Source organism: Eptesicus fuscus, chromosome 2 (assembly GCF_027574615.1).
Source record: "Eptesicus fuscus isolate TK198812 chromosome 2, DD_ASM_mEF_20220401, whole genome shotgun sequence".
NCBI lineage: Eukaryota > Metazoa > Chordata > Mammalia > Chiroptera > Vespertilionidae > Eptesicus > Eptesicus fuscus.
Genome location: NC_072474.1, coordinates 100992648 through 101015103, shown reverse-complemented (window position 1 = coordinate 101015103; position 22456 = coordinate 100992648). Strand labels below are relative to the sequence as shown.

The 22456-nt window shown below is 36.8% G+C and overlaps 1 pseudogene; it reads right to left on the bottom strand.

Annotated features, from left to right (window-relative positions):
- Window positions 1-21427: 21427 nt before the first annotated feature.
- Window positions 21428-22074, bottom strand: LOC103284889 (60S ribosomal protein L14-like; annotated as a pseudogene).
- Between the last annotated feature and the right edge of the window lie 382 nt (window positions 22075-22456).

The following is a 22456-nucleotide window of genomic DNA, read 5'->3' as shown; positions in this document are numbered from 1 at the left end:
AGAAGATTGTAATGAGTTTGTCTTTAGGATTTCATTTTTTAAAACTTACATATAAAAATTTCTCAACAATGATACAGTCTTTCACTTGCTGTTTTAGCATATGGTTGCCTGCCACAGGATTTCATAAATAAAACATTTCAGTAAATTCCTCATAAAAGGGATATTTCTGCATTAATATATGAACTCAGGATCGAGTCTTGTTTCAATACCTATTCATTGTTGAAAAGGCACTTACTCTTATAATGCATTACTTTGACATAGACCAGTCATTTTAGCATACGTAAGTAACTAGTGAATTCTCTCATAATAGATCCATTTAGAGCCTATCAGTTCCAGGAAAAAGATATATATATATATATATATATATATATATATATATATATATATAATCTTATATTATTTGTAGTAAGAGCTCTGAGAAGTGAATTTTTTCTTTGCTGTTAAACCTGTTTACTAATTTGAGAGATTTCTCAGATTAACTGTTAAAAATTATCGCCACATAAATAATTCTGATTTTATGACCTTGAATATGTCCATGGAGATGAGACAAGCTCTTTAATAATATGCATATGTATATACAAGAACATATATTTACATTTACTACACCATGAGCAAGTCTGGATACTTCAATAATTCAGAGGGAATAATAAATCCTAGATTAAAGTATTAAAATCAAATAAAATGAATCTTTTCACATTTTGTATATGCACAGAATATTTTGAATACTTAAAGTCTAAATACATTAAGCTAACCAGATGGGTTTTCATATCAATTTATATTTTTGAACATTGATGCTGAATTCAATGGAGAAATAGAGCCGTATTACTGAACTAAAATATCGTTATTTATCCCACATAAAAGAGGTTAGTAATCACATGGTAATATATGTTTATGATCATTACATAAAGTTGCTAGATGGCAAATGGTATACCTCTATGGTGTCCTTTATTTCCTTGTTTGATTTTTAAAATATGTACAGCTCACATGTGCAGATTGATTTTTTTTGTATCTTTTATTTAAACTCTAGACTCCTGGATGACACAGACCATGGCTTTCATCCTCATAGTGAGTCTTATCAGAACGCTTGTCACATAACAAGTACTAGATTAAAGAGTTGCTCTAATAATTTATATAAAACTAGAGGCCCAGTGCACAAATTTGTGCACGGGTAGTTGGTCTGTGGGGATCGAGCCGAAACCGGCTCTCCAACATCCCCTGAGGGATCCTGGATTGTGAGAGGGCACAGGCCTGGCCGAGGGACCCCACCAGTGCACAAATCTGTGCACTGGGCCTCTAGTATGCATATAAGATCTTGGGTTAATCTCTTCCCACCCTCCCACTCCTCCCTTCCCTCTGAGATTCATCTGTTCCATGTTTCCATGTCTGTGGTTTCTGCTCCTGCATTGAGCTTCTGCCCCCTGGTGGTCAGTACGTATCATAGCTACTGGCTGGATGGTCAGCCTGTCAGCCAGTCACCTAGGCTTTTATATATATAGATAATAGACTATAGAGCAAATGCATTTATTAGAATAAAATATTACATCAATCATAATTTTTTTCTTTGGTTTTTGCCTTTTATGGTTTCAGTTACCAGTGGTCAAGCATCGTCTGAAATTAATAAGTGGAAAATTTTAGAAATAAACAATTCATAGATTTTTAAATTGTGCAACATTTTGAGTACCTCCCTTTACCTCATCATATAAGCATTTTTATCATCTCACATCATCACAAGAAGAATGATGAGTACAGTGCAATAAGATATTTTGAGAGAAAAACTACATTTTTCTCAAATTATTCAAATAGTAGATCATGGAGGAAGGCTTTTAAACAGACCAGGTGGTTCTGAATGATGTGTTCTTTACTGATAAAAAGAGGGGCTTATCTCATGTCCAGGTATGACTGTCCCCCAATATCTTATTAGAATGACCCCTACATATACATGGACATGCTGGTCCCTCGGTTCCAGTTCCCAAGAGTTTTCACTCCATTCCTTCCATTGATTGAGGATTAATTGATTTTTATCATGTGTTCTCTATGTATACTAGCTGAAATGTTTTTAAAATTTATGGGTTTGTTTTGGACATGGAGGTGCCTACAATTGAGGTCATTGTAATCCTAAATGCATGGCCCAATATCATCATTGATTCATACAACACCAATATCTATTCATGTATTCCCTCTAATCTCCCACATTTCTTTTTCCCTTCCTTCCCCATAAGAAAGCATCCTAATATATTTTATATATACATTGTATAGTATAAGTTTCATATATTGCTTACTTTTTTCACTCATCAAAATGGGTTTAAGTTCCATCCATTCTGTTCATATATATCTCAATTATTTTCCTTCTAACTGTTGCATAGAATTCCATGATATGATTCCACCAATTTTAATAGTGTACTCTCTTTGTTTACCCTCACAGTCCACCATTGCTTGCGTCAATGGGAACACAAGCTCCTCATTCCCTTCTATGGCCAATAATCCTGCAATTAATACTGTTAGAACTCTTACTTAAGGATATGTTCCCAGAGGTAGAACATTCAGATAATAGGTATTAACATACTAAACTAGGTGGCAGCCAGTTTTCTGTCAGAAATATCTGCACCACTTAACAATCCCAAGAGCAGAACTACAATATATGTGGTTGTTTGGAAAACAAGAGTGGTTAAACTGGTCCACAGAAACACAAATACCATGGGCAGACTTTGCAAATGCCCCATTACCCAGGCAAGGGGAATGCTTGATTGGGTCCTGATACTGCTCCCTGAGAGAAGCATCCATGCCATTGATCTCTTAGCCTATTGCTTCATCCTCTGAGTGGATTTTCCATATCCATCACCCTACTCAGAAAAAATATCTGATTAAGGCAACATTTGGGGGCCAAGGGTCATTTTGGTTCTTATACAGTGGGCTGTTTTAAATCATTAAGTCACAAATTTTTATGCTTGGAATTATGGTTCCTTTAGTAGGACAGATCTCTTACAAACTTTGTTGGCTTCTGTGTGTTTGATTCCCATCAGCTCCATGTGCAAACATCCATGTCTGCAGTTCTCTATTCAGATGTTCTTCCTAGATTTAATATACTTCTTCATTTCCTTACTTTCTGGCTTCTGTTCTCTCCCCACCAAATCATGGGGAACTTGGGCCACTTAGGTAGGAAATCAGCCATGTTCTTCCTCTGCTTTTCCTGAGGTGTTCTGTGTAATTGGGATGACCCACTAGTTGCTAGCAATTCAGTAAAGGGTTTATCAATGGTTGTACAAGTCATATGTGTTTGTCATATGTGTTTAATCTTTGAGTAAAGACCAATTTTAATTTTTGTAATGTCAAAGAACTGATTCATTTTATCTTTTAATGTTTGGGATAAAGACACAGTTGCCTTTCTAACCCAAAAGTTCCCGGAATTCATGAACTATACTTTCTTGCTTCAAAACAACTAATTCTTTTCTGAGCTCAGTTTCATTTATCTCAAGATAATAATTATTTTCTCCTAATATATTCTGAAAGTACAAATGTACAGATATTTCTTTAATGTGTATTGTTTTTCCTAATATAGTTAATATGTTTAAGGCACCATCTTTATAAAATTCAGAAATGAGCAAAGAGAAAGAAAGGCATTATTCATTATTACAGTATATATTAATGTAAAATATTAAATCTTAGTGTATTTTCTTTTAGGAATATTTGTGTATATATGTATCTGTGTACATACATAGTTAGAGGAAATTAGGATATGTATTTGATAGTTTCTATTTTATCTATAATTATAAAAGCATAATATGCTAATTAGACCAGAATGCCTTCTGGACAAAGCCAGGGCTGCAAGAGAAGCCCGGGTCCTGGGTGCCAGAGGGAAGCTGGTGCCAGCAGCTGGGGAAGGAAGGCCTACTCTTGCATGAATTTCGTGCATCAGTCCTCTAGTATTTTAATAAATTTTTTGAAAAGATGTTGTGAGGAATGCATAATATTGCATTATATTATTGGGTTATCTTATTTCTATAGTAATTTACTCAGCTCTTTCTCAAATATTGGACATTGTATCTGGTCCCAGAGTTATGCTACTATAAAGAATGCTTCAATACACATTCTTATGCACAATTTATTATGCACATCCCCAATTATTTTTTTAGGATATATTTCTAAAGTGAAATAATTGGGTAAAAGAGTATGGGTATTTTAATGATTTTGATAAATGTTGCCAAATTGCCCTCCAGAAAGTTTCCATACATTTGTATTCTCACAAGCAGCATGTTAGAATACCATTTGCATTTCTTTAATTAAAAGTCATGTGTAAGACTGTTAATATTATTCATATTTTAACATATACATATTTAGTAATATATATTTGGACTCAAACAGTTATTCTTCCTTTTTCTCATTTTAACTTTATATGATTAATAAGTATTTCCATATCATGAGATTATATATCTCACTATTTTTTGTTAATTTCCATTTTTTCCACCAAATTAACATGTTTAATTTAATTTTCTATGTAACTTATTTATGAATTCTAAGATAATGCTTTTTCAAAGGTACATTTATTGTATCCATGAAATTAGTGGACATATGAAGACTTTTGATATGGATCCTTCCTAGAGTATGGTATACTCTCACATTTATCCAAACTACATCTTGCCCATCTCTTATAATTGTTCTGATATCCTGACATTACCACTACATTCCAACCTTCTTTTTATTTTGAACTTTAAATTTCTCCCTCATGGGTATATGTTTCTGTTATAAATCTTGCTTCCTGTTCATCACTCTGCTTTCTAATTCTCAGGTACTTTATTCTTAGCTGTGAAATTGTACATATATTTATGTGGAATGACTAGGAATTACAACTTGAATCCCCTTATGCCAGGATGCTAGAAACACATTCATATTGCTGTCTCTGTAATAAGAAATACAAGTAAAACCACAACTTATATAGGATCTAACTCCTACTAGAGGCTTAATTTATTAGATAATTTGTTAGTGCTTTGCTGAGAGCAGACTTGAGGTAATATTACCTATGGAGGGTACATTTTTGATAAAATGAAGGGATGAAACTAAGTGTTTGATATTGGAGGTCTCTTTTGGACATACCTTCCATGTAATATTTTATAGGGCAGAGAATGAAATGAAGAGGAGGAAAGTGAAACTTCTTTTTCATTTTTTTATTAAGGTATACGTGTACATATCTTACCATTGCCCCCCTCACCCCTCTCCCATACATGACCTCTCCTCCCAGTGTTTTGCGTCTATTGGTTATGCTTATATGCATGCATACAAGTCCTTCGGTTGTTATCTATAATAATAAAAGTATAATATGCTAATTAGACCGGACAGCTGAACGATCTTCTGGATGTCATTCCGGACGTCCTTCCTGACGAAGCCTTGGTGGTGGGGGCCGAGGCAGAGGCGGTTAGGGAAGATGAGGCAGGCAGGTGAGCAGTTAGGGGCAATGAGGAATGCAGGTGAGTGGTTAGGGGTGATCAGGCAGTCAGGCTAGTGGTTAGGGGTGATCAGGCAGGCAGGCTAGTGGTTAGTGGTGATCAGGCCGGCAGGAAGAGTGGTTAGGAGCAATCAGGCAGAGGGGTTAGGGGCGATCAGGCAGGCAGGCAGCATGGTTAGGGGTGATCAGGCAGACATGCAGAGTGGTTAGGGGTGATCAGGCAGGCAGGTGAGTGGTTAGGGGCGATCAGGGTGGCAGGAGAGTGGTTAGGGGTGATCAGGCAGGCAGGCAGGTGAGTGGTTAAGCCAGCAGTCCTGGAATGCGAGAGCATGGAGGCTGGACTGAGGGACCCATCCCTCCCCTGTTTGCCCAGTTCATGAATTTTGTGCACCAGGCCTCTAGTCTTTAAAATAAAGGAATTGAATGAGTGATTCTGGGATGGTTTCTGTTTAAATAGCCTCTTATGAGTATATTATTACAGAGTCAATGATTAACTTCTCTTTACTTCAAAGATAGAATTTTTCTATGAGGAACCTCTAGTAAGACTGGCCTTGGTGGTTTTGAGGATACAAAAAACAGCTAGATAGATAGGAATGAGGGCCATAGGGTGAAAGGAATTAACTTGGGAACCCAACTAGGTGGAGATACTAAGATACCCCAACTGGATGGGGAGTAAAAGCCATGAGTGGGAGACATGAGCTTTAAAATCTATGGATGTTGCTAAGACAGGCAGCTTGCAGATAACCAATCACAATGCAGTGCAAAATATAACCAATCCCAAGGATGTTGCTAAGGCAAAATTCTTTGAAAGGACCAAAAGGAACTAACAAGCATATATACAAAAAAGTGAACACACTTCTTCTCTCTCCCTGTTGTGCTAGAATCTTAAGTTGATGGCAGGAGATGCACTCCTCAGTGCCCTTGTGGCTTAAGGCCATGTGGGACTCTACATGTGAAAATTGTATTTATGATATGCAGCTGACTTAAGCATGCTCAGAACATGTACATTAGCCTACAGTTGACAAAATCATCTTGCTGCCACTGCTCAAGATCAGGAAAGAGTGGAATATTGCTTGCCTGGGAAAGGATCACAATTCAAAATTTGAAGTTTGTTTATACCGAATGCATAGCAGGTACCCACCATTGTAAAGTCAACACATCATAAGTTGAACCATTGTAAGTTCCAACCATCTTTATATGTGTGAGTCTATTTGTGGGCTCCCTTTTTTGTTCCCTTAATTAGTTTTTATATCTTTCTTTCTTTTTCTTTTTTTAAATTGATTTCAGAGAGGAGAGGGAGATAGAGATAGAAATATCAATGATGAGAGAGAACCCTCCATTGGCTGCCTTCTGCAAAACCCCCATTGGGGAACAAATCCATAACCCAGGTATGTGCCCTGACTGGGAATAGAATCATAACTATCTGGTTCATAGATCAACACTCAACCACTGAGCTGGGCTAGTTTTTCTGTCTTTATACCAATACCACACTATACTACTTATTATATCTCTAGAAGACAACCTCAGGACTTGGTAGTGCATCTATTCTTTTCTTGGTCTTTTTCCAGGCTATTTTAGCTGTGTTATTTTTCTTACAAAATGTATAGAACTTTGTTAAATGCCACAAAAATCTCTGTTGGGATATTTGTTGGCATTGTTTTCTCGGTCACTTATGGTGTTCTAGGTCAGTAGGGAAAAATCATACTGTATATTGATCCTTCTGAACATGGGCTATGTCTCCATTTTCTTAGGTCTTCTCTAATGCCCTTTAATACACTGTCATTATTCATTATAAAAATTCTTGCACATTATTTTCTAAATTTATTCCCTACTAAAATATAATTTTAGTAGAGGCCCAGTGCATGAAAATCCATGTACTGGAGGGGGTCACTCAGCCTGGCCTGCCCCCTCTCACAGTCTGGGAGCCCTAAGGGGCGGGATGCGACTCCCCATCCTCTGCTACTGCCATTGCCAGCAGGCCTCAGTCGGCCTTGATTACCTGAGTCTTGGGCCATCCTGGGTGGCTGGGCAGCCGCCACCCGAGGCTTACCTGCGCCTTGGGCAACCCTGGGCGGCTGGGCAGCAGCATCAGAGGCCTGCCTGTGCCTTGGGCGTCAGCTGGGCAGCTGCCATCCAAGGCTTGCCTGCGCCTTGGGCTGGCCTTGGGCGGCTTAGGGGCTGAGGTGACTGGGGGACTCTGGAGGCAGGCGCGCGGCAAGGCTGGGCCTGCCTGCCGCCCCAGAGGGGCTGAGGAGACTGTGTGTCGCCATCTTGTGTTCTGTGGGCACCACCATCTTTGAGGGCGGGGTAGTCAATTAGCATATTTTCTCCTTATTGGCTGTGGGCACTGTCATCTTTGCAATGGCGTGAGGGTCAATTAGCATATCCCCTCTTTATTAGATTATTAGGTAGGATTGCTATTATGAATCAAAGTATATAAACTGTTGTTCTAATATTTGTTGTTGATGTTTGGAATTAAAATAGGCTTTTTAAATTATATGCTGGCCCCGGCTGGTGTACTCAGTTGGTTGGGTGTAGGTCTGTGGAGGGAAGGAGGCCAATTCAATTCTTGGTCAGGACACATTACTAGGGTTTTTTGTGCTCCAGTCCCAGTAGGGGGCTTGTAGGAGGTAGCAGATTAATATTTTGCTCTCACATCCATGTTTCTCTCTCCCAGTCCTTTCTGCTCTCTCTAAAAATCAATATCTTGTAAGCTTCCTAACATTCTCAATTATTTATAATAAATTATTACTATATATTTGTGTTTCCATGTAGAAAGTCATTCATGACAAATAATTAGTTTTACTTCCCTCTTTCTATTTTCTATTTACTTAATTTTATTTTCTTATCGGGCTGTGTAAGACTCCAATGAAAATTTTAATAGAAGATAGAGGGTATTATTCTTTATTTTAAGGGAAATGCTTCCAACATTGACCTATTTAAGTTATTGTTTATTAATATTTAAGTTGTATCGGTACAACTTATCAAATTAAAATTTTAATTTTATTCAATGAAAAATCAATTTATTGATTTTATTCTATGTGCAAAGAGCTGCTCTAGAGGCCTAAGATAACTTGCTAATTTAAATTATGATTAAGCCTCTGAAATAATACAACCCATTTGACTCATGGGCTATTTAGAAAGATATTAATGAATTTATAAATATTTATCAGACAATTTTAATTATATGTTTATTATTTATTTTTTGTTTAAGTATTCTGGTGTTAGAAATTATAGACTAATTATTTTAGTTTTTTAAAAATGTTTGAGACATTCTTTATGACTCAATATGAGTCTACTTTTAAAATGTTCTATGTGCATTTTAAATTATTTTCACAGTTATTGAGTACAGCCATTTAATCCTCTTACCAATCCAATGAGGGTGTTATTATTATAATTATTATTCCAATTTTACTGCTTGAAAATTAAAAGAGAAGTTACATAATTTGCCCAAATTTGCAAAGCTATGAGCAATAAATATCCCAGAGTTACGTTTTCTTCACTCTAAGCTATGTTGTTTTATTTGTTGTATAATACTAACACAAATTGCATTATAGAATAAAGTACAAATAAAATAAGAATTTTAGGTTAGCCCTAACCGGTTTGGCTCAGTGGATAGAGTGTTGGCCTGCAGACTGAAAGGTCCCAGGTTTGATTCCGGTCAAGGGCATGTACCTTGGTTGCGGGCACATCCCTAGTGGGGGGTGGGCAGGAGGCAGCTGATCGATGTTTCTCTCTCATCGATGTTTCTAACTCTCTCTCCCTCTCCCTTTCTCTCTGTAAAAAAATCAATAAAATATATTTTAAAAAATTTAGGTTAAGTTATAGGGAGACTTAGTGGTGAAATTATATTTAATCATGTGAGAGAATTTGATTCTCCCCCCCCCCCCCGTGTGACACTAAGGGATATGCTAGGAGTACTAAAGGGAAGTTGCAAAAAAAAAAAAAATGAAATCACACTAAAAAAAAACTTCCAAAATACAGAACTTGCCAGAGAAAGAAAACTTGTTTCAGAATCATGAGACTCCACTAACTTAAAACTTTCAAATGAGCTGAAGGACCACTAAGTGGTACTACAGAGAATATCGAGAGCAATTGTGCTTACAGACCTCATACATCTTAGCCACTAAAAGTAACATCTTCTACAGTCAGGAGATTGTATGACTATGAATACTGGCACATTATTAACATTTCATATTCTTACTGATCCCTTACAATGCCCTTGAAATATTGGTTTTCCTGGAGAAAAACATTTGAGTAGATAGCATTATGGTAGATCATCAAACACTGCATTTTTGTCAAATGTTAAATGTAAGACATATTGTTTTTATGTGCTCTGCTTTTTAGTCAATAATGAAAGCAATAAAAATGATTAAACCTCAGGAAAAATAGAGTCCCTGAAGAAAGATGAAAAACAACATATATCTAAGAAAAGAGCAAGCTGAGGAGAAACATGAGAGAAGCGTTAAATATTTAAAAATAAAACACTAATGTTTAAAGAAATACTAAAATAATTCTTTCTTCTGCTTACCCACCCCCTTCCCTTAGTTGGGGATTCATGTTGTAACTAGATTTAGAAATAAGGATTCAGTATCTAAAAAGGTTGGCCAACATGTGACAAGGGGCAAATTCAAGGTGAATTACCATGTACCCCAATAGCTAATACCAAGAGAAGATTAAGAAATTACATGCCCTGCCAGTGTGGCTCAGTGGTTGAACATTGACCTATGAACCAGGCGGTCATGGTTTAATTCAGGTCTGGGTACATGCCCAGGTTGTGGGCCTGATCCTCAGTGTGGGGAGTGCAGGAGGCAACCAATCAATGATTCTCATCATTGATGTTTCTATCTCTCTGTCCCTTTCCCTTCTTCTCTGAAATAAATTTAAAAAATATTTAAAAAAAATAAATTACAGGAAAACCATACTATTACACCTTGAAATAATGAGAAAATCATCTGTAACAAGTCACAAGTAGCTATTGACTCTATGTATAACTTGATTAACTTTCCAGCATCCTGTCTGGAAAGGGACCAGGTGAAATTATTCTGTGTGTTTGTGTTTTGGAGGGCAAGATGATTGTGGTGACTGAGACTCAAGAGGGTGTTGTAGTCCACCCAGACTTGAGGAGTGATGGAGGTACAGAATAAATCCATGCACCATCCACTATTCACCCTGCTCAGTTTTCTCATTTCTGACTAGTTATACCAGCTCAGCAGATCAGGAGATATATGGGATCACTGGCATTGTCCTCAATATTATAGCAATATTAAGACAGGATCCATTGTCTTAAACAAGATCGGATCATTTCCAAACTATGGTGCCAAACTGTGGCCAAACAAATAGCTGGTTTGGATAGCTCAAATAGCCCTCTGGCCAGCAAGCTGTGCAGGCTTGACCTAGCCATTTTACCAAGCTCATGTTTCGTGATTGAAATTTGAAGACCACATGTCATGATGGGGTGGAATTGTCCTGCACTAAAACTTGAGTTCTGAAGTACTATAGGATCTTGCATTTTCACGTTCTTTTACTTTCTAATTATACAGCTTTAAAACTTGCTACCCAGACACTAAAGGAGAGAGCGAGCAATAAGTGAACATGAAAAGTTATATTGGACAACAATAATTTTACTTTTTAATCTTTTTCATTTATTTAATTAGTGTTTTCAATTCTGGAGGCAAAGAGATTCCTTGATGGCATTTTCTGGGAGGAGTTAAAAATGTTACATGGTAATTTTGAAATATTTTTGTATAATTTCAGAGTGTGTCAATACAACTATAAAATATTGAAACTTCACACTAAATCATTAAGGTATATTTTCTTGAGATAGTAAAATAACAATCTCAGTATATTTCCAGTAGTCTTTTGGTAAAGAGCTCCCTATATTATGGAGGATTTTGATAAACTTAAACATCTCTAGCAGGTTAGTAAGCAAGGCAAGGACCTAAGATATAATGATATTCAGTGGAGGAAGTTAGGAACTTGAATTTGGAAACACTAAGTGGTTTCAGATCACTGAAATTTCATTGTGAAGAGGAATATATTTTGTGTTGGTACAGAATATAAAAGCTATGATCACTAGGCAGATATTCCAGGTAGCAATGGTTTGGTTCAGCATAAGAAACAACTAAATATTATAACTCGTTGAAAATATGAGTCAACCGAAGCTGAAGATTAATAGCAACTTGTTGTAATAGATGCAGTTACATTGCTGTGGGTTGGGAGTTGAATACCTTTTTTTTACTATCATCCTGTTTATCTCCAAGTTCGTGCCATTTTCTGAGGGATGTTTTACAATGGGACTGGAATTAAAGTAGCTAAATCTACTCAAAGTACATCTGGGGAGTAAACAGCTTTTCATTTTCCCTTAAGTCAACACAAAAGTTTTTAAAAAAATTCTATGATAGCTTTGTTTTAAAACCAGCACAATACGAAATCACAGACTTGTATTTATTTTCATGAAATAAAGAAGTAAAATTTAATTCTTTAGAGCCTCATAGAGCTGCAGAAGTCTTTTGACAATTAAGGTAACAATGTTAGCATTGGCTCAGTTCACACACAGGAACATGAAAATTGCATGAGAGCAAAAATCAGTTTTTGTTTTCTTTGGGGGTGGGGGGAAGCTCAACTTGTTGCAATAGTTTTTGCACTGTAGGAGTTAAATTTGAATTTTGAGGGCCTTGAATTGCCATGTTGAAATTAGGACATATTTATGCAGATAAAGAGATCTTGTGAAGATTACTAATATCATGGTTGGTTATTCACCAGATACTTAGCTAATTGCTCACTACCTGGCAAGTCAGATGAAAAATAATTATTCAATGAGTGATCAGAACAAGTGGAAAATCAAAAGAAATTGGTTTAAACTACAACTTCATCAAAATCTACAGATTAGATTATATTTGGGGAAATTAAGTCACTTTGACTTTCATTTCTTACTTTGGAAAATGCACATAAAAATAGTTCCTATTTACAATGAATTCTTATAAATACTAAATGAGATAATTTTTAAAAGCATATAGTACTTATTGTTTCCTTCATTGTTATTAACTACTCTGAATTACTATATATTTATAAAACAAATCAATAGAGACTATAACAAAATTTCCTCCTGATACCATTTGAGTACCTACTATATCTTTCAGCATTAAAATGACTCCAATAATAATGAGAATATGGATAAAATTTAGTATTGAAAATGAAAATAAAAACAAAATTTGCCCTAGCTGGTTTGGTTCAATGGATAGAGCCTTGGCCTTTGGACTGAAGGGTCCCAGGTTCGATTTGGTCAAGGGCACATGCCCGGGTTGCAGGCTCAGTCCCCAGTAGGGGACGTGCAGGAGGCAGCCAATCAATGATTCTCTCTCATTATTGATGTTTCTATGTCTCTCTCTCCCTCTCCCTTCCTCTCTGAAATATATATATATATATATATATATATATATATATAAATATATATATGATTACATAAGTTTACTTATTCTTTCCTTCTCTCTCTTTCTTTCTCTGCTTGTATCTACCAAAAACTGAACTATTGTGTGCATGTGTGGAGAGAGAGAGAGAGAGAGAGAGAGAGAGAGAGAGAGAGAGAGAGAGAGAAAGAGAAAGAGAAAATGCATTACATTTAAATACACACTGAATGTTTTCTGAGGAAATGTACAATTTTTAAATTACATCCCAAACTTAAACGGACTCACATTTTCACTCTACAAATTATTTTAATACTTTTAACTTTTGTCTATAAATTACATATCAAATCTTATAACATTTCCCCAATATCTTTTCTTAAAGTATATTTTTATTGATTTCAGAGAGAAAGGGAGAGGGAGAGAGAGTTAGAAACACCAATGATGAGAGAGAATCATTGATCGGCTGCCTCCTACAAGCCCCACACAAAGAATAAGCCTACAACCCCAACATGTGCCCTGACCTGAAATCAAACCTTGACCTCCTGGTTCATAGGTCGATGCTCAACCACTGAGTCAAATTGGCTGGGCATCCCCAAGACCTTTATATCAGTGAACAACAGAGACTTATGGAGAGAATGGATTCACTATCTTCATCAATTAATGTCAAACTATGGACTAATCATTTCTAATGATATCTTTTTAAGGTTATTAGATATCATCCTATAGAATAAAGAGGTAATATGCAAATTGACCCTCACAAGATGGCTGCCTACGACCAGGCTCCAGGGGGGTTAGTGAGGGACTACCAAACAACTGAACAGCAGGCTGCATGGGGCGACCAGGCTGGCAGGGTGGGACAATTGGGGCGACCAGGCCAGCGGGGGGGGGGGTGCAATTGGGAGCGACCAGGCCGGCAGAGGGGGGTCAGTTGGTGACAAATAAACTGATTGGGGGGGGCAGTGATGGGCAACTAGGCCAGCAGGGGGGCAGTTGAGGGTGATCAGGCCAGCAGGGGGTCAGGAGAGACCAGGTTGGCAGAGGGGGCAGTTGGGGGCAACCAGGCCAGCAGGGGGGGGGCAGTTAGGGGTGATCAGGCTGGCAGCCAGGTGAGAGATTAGGAGCCAGCTTTCCAGGATTGTGAAAGGAATGTCCGACTGCCGGTTTAAGCCCAATTACTGGGATCGGGCCTAAACTGGCAGTCAGACATCCCCCAAGGGGGCTGGATTGGAGAGGGTGAAGTTGGGCTGAGGGGGACCCTGCCCTCCGTGCACGAATTTCTTGCACTGGGCCTCTAGTAATATATGAAATGGCTAGTTAAGACTCACCCATTTATCATAATATTGAGTTTAAAATCAGTTCATATTTTCTGCTGCAAAAAAATTGAATAAAAGCTTTATTAAGTATAACTATATTGTATACAACTTTTAATAGGGGAGCACTTTGTAAAGTATTGATTGTCTAACCACTATGCTGTACACCTGAAACTAAGACAAAGTAATGTTTAATGTAAACTGTAATTGAAAAATAAAATTTAAAAAAAATCAGTACACATACAAGTATTCTATTCAAAGGAAAGTTAACAGAAAAACACTTTAAATGTGCTTATAATGAAGTAATTGAAAACTTTCAATAGTGTTTTAAATCAATCACAAATACTTAATTAGATTTTTTTCAATATTTAGAGCATTCAAGTTAATTCCTTACTGAAAACATGAGCATTAATTGTTTATTTTAATGGAGATATTAGTAACTACATTTCCAGAATAATTAATGAAAATTAGAGTAAAGAGAAATTTTATGAAATAAATATTAAAGGAACATTTCTGAAGCAAGTCTATCACCACTCTGAAGATATGATTCGGAGATAGATTTAATGATTTTTATAATTTCCTCTTTTATTTTAATACTTGATGCTTTGAAAGAGAAGTTGGCATTGTTGGTGATCTTGGGGTTCAAAATGTAAGATGAAGTTCTCAGGTATAATATTGCCTCTGGTAGAACTGAATGAATCATTTCCTAACCTCTGATTGACATTTAAGAGATCAGAGTGCATTCAGGGTACTAGAGTTATATGTAAAATCAAAATAGGATTGATATGAAAATGCAGTTATGTTGGAATTTGACATCAAGGCCATGTCTAGAGAAACAAAAACAATTTCACAGTGGCCTTGAAAGTACTGTTATTTCTACCAATTTAATAGTTCATTTGACTTTATTTAATAGGAAAGATTATTTAATAATCAAGTAGATCAATATATCAAGTTTTTCATCAAATATGATATTAATCATGGTATTGTGTAGATCATCTTTATAAAGAAGACCTTGTTTATTTGAGGAAGTTTACCTCTAGTACTAGTTTTCTGATAATTTTATCATAGATATGTATTGTATTTTTCAAGTGCTTTTCATGTATCTATTGATATGTTCACGTGAATTTTTCTATTTTAGCCTACTGATATGATAGATTCACGAATTGATTTTTCAAATGTTGAACCAATCTTACACAAATGGTGTAAATTACACTTGGTTGTGGTATATAATTTTTTATACATTGTTGGGTTCAATTTGCTTATATTTTAGTGAGGTATTTTGCATCAATGTTCATGAGATATATTGGTCAATTCTAAAGTGGCCTCATAGAATGAGTTAATAAGTAATATCTCTGCTTATAACCTCTGAAAATATTATAGAGAATTGGTATAATTTATTCCTTAAATATTTAATGAATTTAGCAGTGAACCCATTTGGGCCTGATGTTTTCTGTTTTATAAGTTTAATTATTGATAAAATTTCTTTAATAGATAAAGGCCTCAACAGATTGTCAACTTTTTCTTGTATGAGTTATGGCAAATTGTATCTTTCTAGGAACAGGTCCATTTTATCTGGATTATCAGATTTGTAACCATAGAGTTGTTCGTAGTATTTCTTTATCATTCTTTAATATTTATGGGATCTATAGTGATGGCTCCATTTTATTTTTAATATTAGTAACTTACCATATCTCTCTTTTTCTCCAGAGAATACTGGGTTATGAGACTGACATTTTTTTTTCCCCTTTAGAATAGTTACTGTTATATTTCTTAGCCCATCTATTTAATTCTACACATTCCCAAAGGAATAATAATACAATATGATATGGAATAATGTTATTTTTGCTCCTATTTTCATTGTTGTCTTTTTAAAACAATCTCTAAAATTTTGATTTGGCATTTCTCTCTTTCTTTCTCTTATAAGTAATTTTTAAATCAGTCAGAATGGCAGAGAATAACTTCAGTTTTCTTTGTTAAAAACCTCTTTTTTGGGTTCCAAAATGCTAACTGGAGTTTTTTCAAGTACATTTATATTTATTCATTTTCTATCCAAATATTTTATCTGTGAAATTAATTCTTCTTATGTCTTACTCAATGATGGTTGGTTCCTTTAAAAATGTTAACCCAAATTGTTGAAGATTTTAAGCTTATATAAAAACTAATGAAAGAGAGCCAGAAACTTGGACATTATCTGACCAAATTTTCTCAGTCCATTTCATCATAGTCTTGTTTCATCTATGCACTTCTAAACAGATAATTTGTACAGGAAAAATAATAAAGCAAGTAAATTAAGTGTGAGTTTGAAGTAATTGGTATTCTATGGAGATTTGTGTGGTAGATGAGAAATATGTTATATCTAAAAGTTATTTTATACAGCCATATAATTTTAGAATTTGAAAATATATGGGATAATTTGGATTAATATTTACATTTGCATAAACTGAGACACAGAGATGTTAGCACATCTGGCCAAAATCAGCCAGGTGCATCTTACACATGGTTGATATGAAACCAGTGTATATGAAAAATTATTTCTAACTTATTACATATTTTTACTAGATATGTCTTAACAATTGTTAGATTTTATTTTAGATTCTTTATCTGTTCTAATATGATTATTTTTTTATAAATTCTGATAGTATTGCTGCTTCATTTACATAGTCATACATAATTTATATTACAAATGTTATATTTCATTTTCAAGTTTTTATTTAAAAAATTTATCTCAAATTTGATAAATTTATGGAGTTGGCAAAGAAATATCTCAACTTTAGCAACTTCCATCAGAGTGAAATCAAATATATAGAAAGAGATAGTAAAAAATATTAAACTATTATTTTTATATCCTTGTTTTTCCCTTTTTTCATTTGTCTTGGTTTTTTTGTGTGTTTGTGATATGGGACACTCTAACTTACAGATGCACCTATATGTAATTAAGAACAAATTGTATTCTTTTTCCATTTTGTTTGTATTCTCAAACTTTTCTTAATATACTATATATATATTACAATTCTACTGAAACAGAGATAATCATGATTACTACATTTTCTCCCCTCCCATCCACCGTAAAATTGCCCTTTGACATAAAGTTCAATTTAAAAAATTCTATTTTGAGGTTGAGAAATGTGAGTTTAATTCCAGCTTTTTGACTTTGGAAAAGCAAACTAATCTTTGAGTCTGTGTTCTTCATGCATACAAAAACAATATAGTTTGTATCATACTCTCTTCAAATATTCAGAGCAAATAAATGGACTTTAAATATGTAAGGTTGTTAATATAAACATAGAATTCATATTTTAATTGTAGATGTTCTTTAAGAGGTGAAATTAATAACAACTCTCACTCCTTAATTAAAAAGAAAATATACCCAAGAGTACATTAAAAGCAACATTATCTTAAGTATTCTCCTGGCTTTGCCTTGGGTGCTAGTTGTATACAGTAAAGTACTTAAATGTTCATCAAAAGAGGAGTGCTTTTAAATGAGAATGAAGTAAATGAGACAACAGGGAATTAAAAATAAAAATCACATCATGATGATACTTAAAATGTTAAGTAACTGATGGGAGTTAGAGAGATATCTAAATCTATTAGTCAAATTTTAGGTAAGACAAGTACAAGAGGAAGGTCTCCATGAGGTGATAGGAAATAAAAAAGAGAGAACCACCCTTCACAGTCATCTAATCTCCACTGGTACCATTTCAATTCTGTTTGTTACATCACTTGCTTAATAGCATACTTCACATATCCTAATATATAAAAGGCCAGGTAATGACCAATCATCACCGAAGGCTGACCAACCTGGAAGTCCTTCAGTCAGCGCTGGGTTGCCGTGGTGATGCAGCAATGACTGCCCTGCTGCAGTCTGATGACCCATCACTGACTTCCCAGGGGGCTGAGATCCAGAGAGAGAGGCAGGGTCTGATCCACAGCCTCAGTGGCAGCTGTTGATCAGTACTTGATGCTCTCTTTCTCTCTCTCTTTCTTTCTGAGCTTCGCCAGCAGCCAGGCTTTTCTTTCTCTCCTGGCTCTGTGGGGGCTGCTGTTCAGTCCGCCTCTCTGATCAGGACCAGAGATAGGCCCGGAGATGCTGACTGGCATAGGAACTGACCAATCAGAAACAAATGTGGGTGCTGTGAAGAACCAATGGCTATCTAGGAGGTGGAGCTTTTGATGCTGACTGGCATAGAAACTGGCCAATCAGAAACAAATGTGGGTCCTTTGAAGAACCAATGGCTGTCTAGGAGGTGGAGCTTTTGATGCTGGCATAGAAACCAACTAATGAGAACCAAATTGGCCAGCAGAGGAGGGCAGTTTGGGTGAAATAAGACCTGCAGGAGAGGGCACTTGGGGGCAAGATCAGGCGGGCAGGGGAGGGCAGTTAGGGGTGATCAGGCTGGCAGGCAGGTGAGCAGTTAGGAGCCAGTGGTCCCAGATTGCAAGAGGGATGTCCCCAATTGGAGAGGGTGCAGGCTGAGCTGAGGGAACCCCCCCTCGATGCATGAATTTTGTTCACTGGGCCTCTAGTTGTAAATATAATACTTTTCACATGTTGAGGACTAAATGCAAAAGTATACAATTAAACATGATAACTTAACCCCCATCACCTGACATGCATATTTCTTTTGCATTGCTATGTCCTCATCATTCTTTCTCAACCCTCCCTGATCACACTCTGAAGTTTGTCCCCATTGTTTTGCTATTTGTCTTTATTTCACTAGTTATTAATTAGAATTGCTTATTAATTGTTATGTTTATTGGGTAATATTCAGGCTTCTCAATATATTACAAATACCATAATTGAAGAGACCACGTTGGTTTTCTTTATTATTTTAAACCCGTATGTAGGGCAGTATTTGGACTAAGTAAACACCAAATAAATAAAATGGTACCTCCAAGTTTGGATATTTTAGGCACTATTCACTCACTCATTCATTAAATTAAAACCTATTGATCATTTACTGGGAATTTGAAATATATCAGTAAATAAGACCTATAAAAAGCCCTACCTTATTGAATTTACACTGTATAAGTGGAAAGAGACCATAATAATAAGCAATAAATAAATAGTTTTATCGTATGTTAGAAATCAATAAGTGATTATGAAAAAAAAAAAACTAAAAGAAAATAAACTAGTCTAATGGGGATTAGAAATTGGGGCCCAGGGCCCAGGGCAGGCTACTATGTTCACCAACAGAAATCCTGGGTTCATTCTTGGGCTTTGCTACTCAATAGCTCATGACCTCATTTTCTAAGATAGTTGTGCAAAGTTAGATATTTGAAGATAACTCTGAAGTACTTACAACTCTAATATTCTCTGACTCTATGTCTAAGCTAAGCAACTCTCACAAAGAGGTTGTTAACTCAGTGATATTAATGACCGTCGCAACCTAAGAAACAAATGGGGGCGAACCCTGGCTTTGATAATATCTGAGGAAAACACATGGTATTGTTTGAGAGTCAATGCTAACTTTATTCATTACCTAGAATCTCTGCATACACAATGTTGTTAACTATGTCATAGACTTTCTGCAGTTATTAAAATTAATATAATAGTAAGCATCATCAACATCACTTCGCAGTAACATAAATAACGTAACATTTTATAATGTTACATAATAAGGCACTACATTATATTTATGATGTTATATAATGTCAGGTGTGCTTGGTTTTCTGCAAAACAAAATTGTGATATAAAAAGTGTTAGCTATTCATAGTCTGGGTTTAATGTGCTGGATGTACTGCCTGTCTACACTTTTCCAGGTGGTTCTTCAGACTAAAGCTTAACTACTTAAGGATTTCAAATATGATGAATGACTCTTTGAAGTTGACTTTTGTATGTGCATCAGTGAAACACAAGGTGGAACATAAATAAAAACAACTCACAGAAACAAGGTTTAAGATCTGACATTTCTAAGCAGCAGGTTTCTCTGTCCTTAGGGAGATAAACAAAACTATTGAAAACCCCATTAGGTATATTTATAGCCCAGGTTTAATGTCTGGGATGTAAACTAAGATGCCAGACTGCCAGCTACCAACTTTGGGATGGAAGAAAACAGCTTCTTGGAATGAACATTTTCATCCTTTTCTCATCAATATTCCAAAGACATGGCACCTTAATCTTTTATACAGTGCAAGGGGAGCCTTATTTCAAATTACTTTCCATGAAAAATTTGAGTTTTGGTGTGAAAAGTTGTCTGGGGAAAATTCACTAACCTGTTTTCTGTTATACTTACTTATTCTTGGATATGGGGAGAGAGGTTCAGGAAAGCTGTGTTCAAAACTCCAGGGCTCTGCAAATGGAAAAGAAACATGTGAATCAATAACTAATCCTGAAGGAAGTGTACCAATGAGCTGTCTTCGGAAGAATTACAGTTAATGTATGTGAAAGCCAAAGAACATCTGATAAGCTGTTTCAAATAATCTTGGCTATAGGGTATCTGAAATACAATTTTCCATTTAGTCACAAGGGGTCCAACTGCTGTATGTTACGAACTAAGTGTTTGTGTCCTCCCAAAATTCATATGCTGAAACCCTAATCCTCAGTGTGGCTATACTTGGAGTAAAAAAGTAATTAAGGTTAAATGAGGTTATAAGGATTCATTCTGTGGGATTAGGGTCTTTACAAGAAGAGGCACCAGATATTTTTTTTCTCTTTGTCTCTCTGTCTTTCTCTATTTGTCCTTCTCTCTCTCTCTCTCTCTCTCTCTCTCTCTCTCTCTCTCTCTACCTCTCTCTCTCTCTCTCTCTCTCTTCTATCTCTCTATCTCTATCTCTATCTCTATCTCTATCTCTCTCTCTCTCTCTCTCTACCTCTACCTCTACCTCTCTCCCTCTCTCTCTCTCTCTCTCTCTCTCTCTCTCTCTCTCTATCTCTCTCTCTCTCTCTCTATCTCTCTCTCTCTATCTCTGTCTCTATCTCTATCTCTATCTCTATCTCTATCTCTGTCTCTATCTCTATCTCTATCTCTATCTCTATCTCTATCCCTATCTCTATCTCTATCTCTCTGCCTGCCTCTCACTCTCTCCTTGCACACACAGATAGAGGTGTGCCCACAGGGAGGTGATACCTACCTACAAACCAGGAGAAGCGGTCTAAGGATGAAATCTACCTTGCCAGCACATTGGTCTTGGACTTTTGGCCTCTAGAAATGTGAGAAATAAATGTGTTGTTAAGTCACACAGTATGTGGTATTTTCTTTGTGTGTGTGTGTGTGTGTGTGTGTGTGTGTGTGTGTGTTAAAAAGAATCTTTATTATATGTTTATAGCAGCCCCTCGTGTTCTCACGCTTTCTTGCCAGATGCCGTGGGAGCAGCAGGAGCTTTCTGGGCTGGGGCTTTCGGACCCTTTTGAGCTTTTGGAGGTGCTGCCTCTGGCCTGCAGGTTTCTGGGTGGGAACCTTCTGGGCTGGAGCCTTCGTGCCTGCAGCGGTCACGTTTTTTTTGCCGGAACCTTTGCAGTAGCTGCTGCAGCTGCAGCCTCACCTTTAGCAGCAGGTGTTTTTTTGGGACAAGCTTTCAGGAGAGCTGCCTTTTGAGTATTCCTAACTTCAAGCTTGATTATTCAGTTCCTCATTTTCTTTGCCTTTATGACTTTGTAACGATCCAAATCTGTCATCTTGGCTTTCTTTTCTCTGGCTTCAATCTTCTTGGCCCATCTTGTGGCTGCCCATTTTGTATTGATATCTGCCTTCTCTGTGGCTTGTGGAACATACTTCTGGCTGGCGCTGTGTGGGAACTTGAGGAAGTCAGTGAGCTGCACGCATTTGAAAGGCATAGCCTATCTCCTTCCTTGAGTGCAAGGTCCATCAACCAAAGCCCTGTTCTGATCGATAACATCTACGATTGTGACCAGCTTCCCGGCAAGAGGCCCAAAGGTGACATAGGCCACGCAGCCAACCTCTAGGAAGAGCCTGAACACCATGCACTATGCAGGGCTGGCTGGGCGCCATTCTGCACCCCGGCCCAGGCGGTGGTGCAGCTGCATGGCTCGTGATATTTTCTTATGGCAGCCAAAGCAGATGAATAGAGTATCCTATATAATAAAAAGGTAATATGCAAATCGACCAAATGGCCGAAGGACCGGTTGCTATGATGCGCACTGACCACCAAGGGGCAGATGCTCAACACAGGAGCTGCCCCCTGGTGGTCAGTGAGCTCTCACAGGAGGAGCGCCGCTCAGCCACAAGCTGGCTGAAGGCTGGCGAACGCTGCGGCAGTGGCGGGAGCCTCTCCCGCCTCCGTGGCATCACTAAGGATGTCTGACTGTGGCTGAGGCCCTCTCCCCACGCTAAACCGTCAGTCCG